The sequence below is a fragment of the Patiria miniata genome, unplaced genomic scaffold, assembly GCF_015706575.1.
Source record: "Patiria miniata isolate m_02_andy unplaced genomic scaffold, ASM1570657v1 HiC_scaffold_3, whole genome shotgun sequence".
NCBI classification, from domain to species: Eukaryota; Metazoa; Echinodermata; class Asteroidea; order Valvatida; family Asterinidae; genus Patiria; species Patiria miniata.
In genome coordinates, this window is record NW_024037069.1 from 7,749,882 (window position 1) to 7,756,576 (window position 6,695).

Consider the following 6,695-nt stretch of genomic DNA (forward strand, 5'->3'; position numbering starts at 1 on the left):
ACCGTAAGGGAATCCATACAATGAAAAGATTTACAGATAAAGGATGGTTCTCCTTATTTCTAAATGATTTTTTTCACAAACGTTTTAACTGTTGGTTTTGCACAAAGTCAATTTCTGGTTAAGAAACGAATGTCCAGATCTGATCTTTCGGACCCTTGCCAAAGCCTAGAAATTTCAGGGAAAAGGTTCTTGTTCGTTTACCTGATTATATACAAAGGGGTGAAAATTAAATACTTTTATGATTGAAGAGACAAAACAAAATCCAAAAATAGGACTGGATGTCGATTTCATTGTTTGTATCGTTCTAAAAAAAACACACACACAACTTTTTCCAACTTTCGTGGAAAGGAAAATGGAAAATATATTGGTGTGATATCCAAAGGCAGTTGGCTTTTGCTCGTCTATAAGAAATATTGGTTCGGAATTGACAATGACTTCTGGTTAACACCGATGTACATGTACTGGATAGTTAATGTCATACTCGGTTCTCCGATTGTTCAGCAACCTGCATCTACTACTGTATGGGTCTTACCAAAAGCTATCAAGCTGCAACATTATTAATGGTGGAGAACCATTAACACGGTAGAAGCACCCTTAAGACTTGGATTTTGTTCGAATGGGGCTTTTGTTTCTTTTTCAGAAAAAAATGGCCCTTGAAAACACAAAACAAGGAATATCTCTATCAAAATAAAATGTTGACGAAGCTGGCAAGCCCACTATTAGACGTGAAAATTGAAGAGAATTATTCGGAAGCATTTGGAAATTCCAGTCTAAAGAAATATATCTTGAAGGATTGAAATGATGAATGTCTTTAAAGCTGGATATTAAACCGAAATGTTGTCGTCTTTCTTGTCAATTAAGCGTGACCTCTTTTCGTTGATGTTCTATACAGATTAAATCTTAAATGTAACCCTTATTAATATCTTTTAACTGAAAGCAGGTTCGTACGGTCCATGTGTTTACCGCTGGCCCTCTTAAGTGCAAAACGTGAACTTGTAGAATTCCACATTAGTCTTCGCCCTTAGTTCCCCATTCGTTCTTCCTCATGAATAATTTATATTATACTAGACTGTGGAATAACCAATGACTGTATGACGACTGTTTGAAGCTGTGGGGAAAAGTTATTAATTCAAGATATCAAACGTACCTGATAGTGTAGGTTGAATCACTAGCACTCAGGAAATAGTCTGTGACACTTGGAAATATTGGATTGTACAAGAACAGTCACATCTATAAAAGAGCAAGATGTGCCCATTGCGTTAACCGCCACAAGTAACCGTGCTAATTGGCTAGACGCAGAGCAGTTAGTTGTAGATATAGTTTAGGCTGTCTCAGGAGTGCGAGGTGATCCTCCTCACGATCCCTCTGCTTAGTCTAAAGAGCAAAAGTTGAGTGACTGATGCTGGGGTCGGTACTCCAATGAAAGTTCTTCATGTTTGTTAAATGATTACTCTACCACTCAGCCCATAGCCACAGCAACATGAACACACGTAGAGTGGCAAAAAATATAATGTCGATAGGGTACGCAGTGCAGTACTGTATACATATTGATAGGAAAACAAAATAGAAAGGTTTCTTCATGGGCCAACGATCATCATTTGTTAAGTTGCCGTAGCTGAGTTTCTACATAGGCCTGGTTCAAATTTTGGGGTTTCGTTTCCGGGTGTTGAAACTCAAGGTATTTTTAACAGTTCCCTGAACGGTTGGTGAACTCGCTCAGTTGACGGTACACTCAGTGTAAGTTGTTACTGTGATGAACAAAATATTTTTTTTAAAATTACTGACTGGTTTCTATAGTTCTTGAGACTGACAAGAAATCTAGTTGTGACAAAAACAAATCCAATTCACAGTGAATTTTCCCTTTTACTGTTGACTATTATTTCAAAGAATGTTCTATTTTACTTTGATAAATTTAAATGTCAGGTAAACTTGTACTGTTTTCCATTCATATCCGAATACAATTCCTTTATAAAGAGAGTGTAGTCCTAATCTTTTTCACCGTTAAATTTCCGTAAAACAATTATGGAACCATAGAAATTCAGTATTGCATCATGACACGCAATAACCTCTCTGTCTAGTTTTCAGCTATGCTCCGGTTCTGTTGTTTTTATAATGCCAGTATTACGAGATAGCAAAAACGTTTTCTGGCAATAAACCCGGCATGTCTGGATAAATCACGAAGCTAAGGATCGAGTTGTCTACCCGACTGACAATAGGTGTGTAGGAATAACTGGAGACAACCAACAGAGGAGTGTCCGTGATGAACGGCTGAGCCTACACTCGCAAAACCCAAAATGTTCAACTCCACATGCAGTAGAAAGAGAAGTCTCTCGGAGTGTACAATTCTACAAAACATGACTTATTATGTACAGGTGAAGTCACAGTTGTTAAGCTCGAAGCAAATATAATTGCTAAGGTATGTCATCATTATGGGAGCGACTCCAGCTACGAATTTCCGCAAGTTGTTTCCGTAAGTAAACTCACGCTATTAACATTACGCATATTCAACTGCAGGGCAAATAAATATCGCTTCCGGGAGCAAACTGGCGATATTAACAATACGTGTATTCAACTGCTGGAGTGCTGGACAAATACTAATCTACATTGGTTTCGATGAAGTAATCACTGATATACTGTATTATAGAAGCACTACAAAGACGGTGTCAAGTTTAACAAAGGTTTGGTTGAACTACTTCCTTGAGAGGTACTTTTACACGATGGGAACCGACTTTAGTTTCCTGGTGCATACGTTAGAAATTGATCACTAATACACAGGTAATACTGGTCAAATTGGCAATGATAGATTGTTTTGTTTCACATGTCATTTTCATGGATTTTACTCACTTTTGTGTCCTGATAAATTTCCGTCTCACACTTATTTAAACGTGTAGTTAGTCTAGTTAGGTCTGACTGCAAAATACTCCAGCTTGTAATTAGCAGACGGTGCGACACGGTGTATGGCGTTATTATTGTGCGCATGACTAGCAGAAAGCGCAGGCTGGAAAGACATCCTCCTTTTTCAGATATAACTTTGGATTTTGGTTAAGTCTTTTTAAAATATTGTGTTCTAGAACTGATAAGGAATCGGGATACGTCACTTAATCAAAAGCACACAAAAACGAGTATCCACATACTCGCCATTTTGTGTAACTATAGCGTAGTTAAAGAGGTTGACTTGAAAAACAGCTCTCAAAAGTACCTTTTGTACTCATTTTATGACAGAAACAATAGTCGTTTTTATTTCATGACACTTTAGGCTACATATACACGAAAAATGACGGAAATGTCTTCGAGCATTCCACAACCTCTTTAACAAACGGCGAATTTATTTGTCTTAATTTTTGGCAGATTATCATGAAACAATCATAAATATGTTAGAATATTTAACAATACTAAATTGTTTGTAAAATCGGTTCTGGACAGATTCGTCAGTTCGTCAAACTCTGACGATTTATCTGAAATATTGTTCGATAATGAATCGAATCGAATTTGAACGAACATTGTATATGCGACAGGAGAGAGAACGAGAAACATTGGATCCTCATCAAATCAATTTTTTAAACTGATGAACAATTCTAGACGTCAACGTGCATACAAACGAATATATTTGTCATCCTCCGTTTTCAAATTTATCCCACAGGGAATCTGAGGCGTCTTTTCTGAGTGCCCCGCCCACTTTGTTAAAAACTCCAATCCACCGCTGCTAGGAGGAACGCTTTCATTGCCATGCAGTCTCAACACTGATGAGAAGGAAGGCGAGCATGAGGTACATCTTGCAAACCTTAAAGTACCTTAGCTACAGTTCCCCTGCATCGTTAGAAGTATCATACAAGCGACACTTCTAATGTAATACTTGAAATACATTGGGAAGTATTCGTGTATAATCCTGAGCCAACCGGCGGTGTTTACAGGTCAATATCCCCTGGACGGTTTTATCTGGTTGTTGCATTGTTTAGATTCGTTTTCACCTGCATTTGCTGTCTTTAGTATCAATGTTGTGACTACAACCTATTTTATTTGAGTCTCCCGGATTTTCCCCGATCTCATTATACAAAAGTCAATAATAGGGTAGTTTGCTATTACTTGATGCATTTTCAGGTGTTAACGGTGGGATGAACTTAGTCGTACAAACCAATTAACACTGCATGAAAAATCAAACTGGCGCTGGCCTTTTCCAAAGATGTGAGTTGTATTCTATGCTTTACTCACAGTTCTGTAATACTGAGTCAAAACACTGCAGTGTATTTCATTTCTCTTTATCCGGTGTGTAAGTGTGACGTCATTTCAACTTAACCATGCTTCTGCACATGGTGTGGCATTGGAACCAATGGAACCGAAAGTAAGTGCATCTGGAGTGCTTAGCCAATGGGCGCTAGTGATCAGTGGTGCGCGCGCGTGTATATGACGCAGTCACTTACGAACCGGATAGTATCACTCCTGCCCAAATATGGTGAGGACATGCTTTCAAATCACTTTCATGTCTGTAACCATAATACCAAAAATCATGTAGGGCCTACGAATACAACTTACAAGCTTGAATATGCTAAATTGCGCAATATGATATTATATTCAGATAAACGTAGTCAACTAAGCGTATAGAATTATATCGAATATATCGCATATAAAAGTTGCAATTCAAACATGTTGTGTTTCTGCATTATCGAGGCAACATATGTGAGCGGCTTTTCTTACCTTACATTAAGAACTTTTTTACAAAGGTGTGTTTATTTTTTGAAACAGCTTTAATAGATGCCTCTCCTTTCACATATGAAAAACACGATGCAATTTATGTAAATGCAGCAATTTACATAAGGTAGAATGCATATTAATTTGGCAAAATAATGCATATATGCACGTGGCGTCTGTCTTCACAGACTAGTTTGTAGGAATATATGAATCTCCACTAAATACCAATTCAAAGGGATTCCATTTTTTTTCATGAGAGTCTAATTGTACAGTTGTGTTGACAATGGAATATCCCTCAATCAAAGTCTCTACTAAAGCGAAAACCTGTGCACACGCGATTGCGTTAGAACAGATATTTAGTCAGCTAGCAGGCCTGCATGTACATGTATTGAAAATATAACAAGTAATGTCAATTATGTAATAGAATATATGCAGATGGAGCATTCAAATTAAAAATGCCGATTTTAGTCGTTTTTGTATTGATTTAAACCAGGATTTAGATTAATGATTAAAATAAAATAATTCAAATCAAACAACCCTGCTCCCCAAAACTATAACAATAAGAAGAAAGTCATCGGATAAATCGATCTGTCTGTGAAATGTATGTGATTCAGCATATCTGAACTAAAATTTGTCTTAACATTTTAAACAGAAATTCAATGTTGGCTATAAGTTAGCAATATACCATTGCAATGCTAATAATCTGAATAAAAAAGGTGATTAAATATGTATCTGTATCGAATGAATCATGATCCAAAAGCAAGATTAAATCAAATCAAATGAAAATCGAATACATATATGAGCATTTATACAGCACTCGGTGCTAACTACAATCATTGTTAGATCTCCAACTCTGCAACTTTTTAAAATAAATCTTTCGAAGGTATCAACCAACTTATTCTGGTATTTTGTTAACCTGTTAAGTCAGGTTGTTTTTCTACATTAACTGGCAACCATTGAGCAGCTTCCGTCACCTTGCTTTAAGAACTTCTTTTCAAAATTGCTATTTTTTGCACCTTCGACAGAACACTCTCCTTTCACCATTTTTTAAAACACTTTTAAAGGTAAACAAAATATCATCTCAATGAAATGAGCTACATTTCATATTTACTTCGCAGAAGCATGCATATGCACGTGTCATCTGTCTAAGTATATAGGTCTTTACTGGTGTTCCAAATATACAAATTATGTCAATTATGTAATACACTATTTAACTTAATAATTAAATGCTGAAAACAACTGTGTACAATACGTTAAATAAAATAACATTGCTATTAGTGTTTGCTCCAATTTTTAGTTTTATAGCGATACCGACAGTCGATAATTTATTGATAACTTCACCCATTTTTATATAAATGTTTTGTGCAACTTGCAGGAATCTGTAAGGAAATTTCCCAGTCGGCAAGTTATCAATTGCAAATAAACATTGTATGGCTTATTATTGTTTCACTGTTTGTACAGGAATGTACTGTACGAAGCTAATAGTTATGTAATACAATACTGGAAAATCACTGTGTATTTTAGAATAAACGGTTCAAGTATTATTATAAAATGTGAAAAATTTGTATCTTTAAAAACAATCATGCACTCATTTGTGGGAAATCCGAATATTATGAAGTTCAACAAAATATTTATCTGTGAGCGTTTCATTCAATGATGGTGAACAACAGTAATACCTAAGATTAATATACCACTGTCAATAAACAAAAATGTCAATCGCAGAAAAAAAAGGCATTTGGCACTGGTTTAAGACGCTTAAAAAGCCATGCTTTAGCTATTAGTTTAGCCTGCCACCTTCTATATATTGTAAACAATTTCATTCCAATACACGGAGAGAAAAAACTAGAAAGGTCAAATCCTTTTTCTAAGGAATGAAAGTGAGCAAGGAGTGTGTCCTATAGATCCATCTTGATCAATAATGATTTTAATATATTGGCCACTTGAAACAGACTTTTTTCTTCAAACCATTTTCTTTTCGGATATTTCTTATCTGGGAATTTGCACGTCAC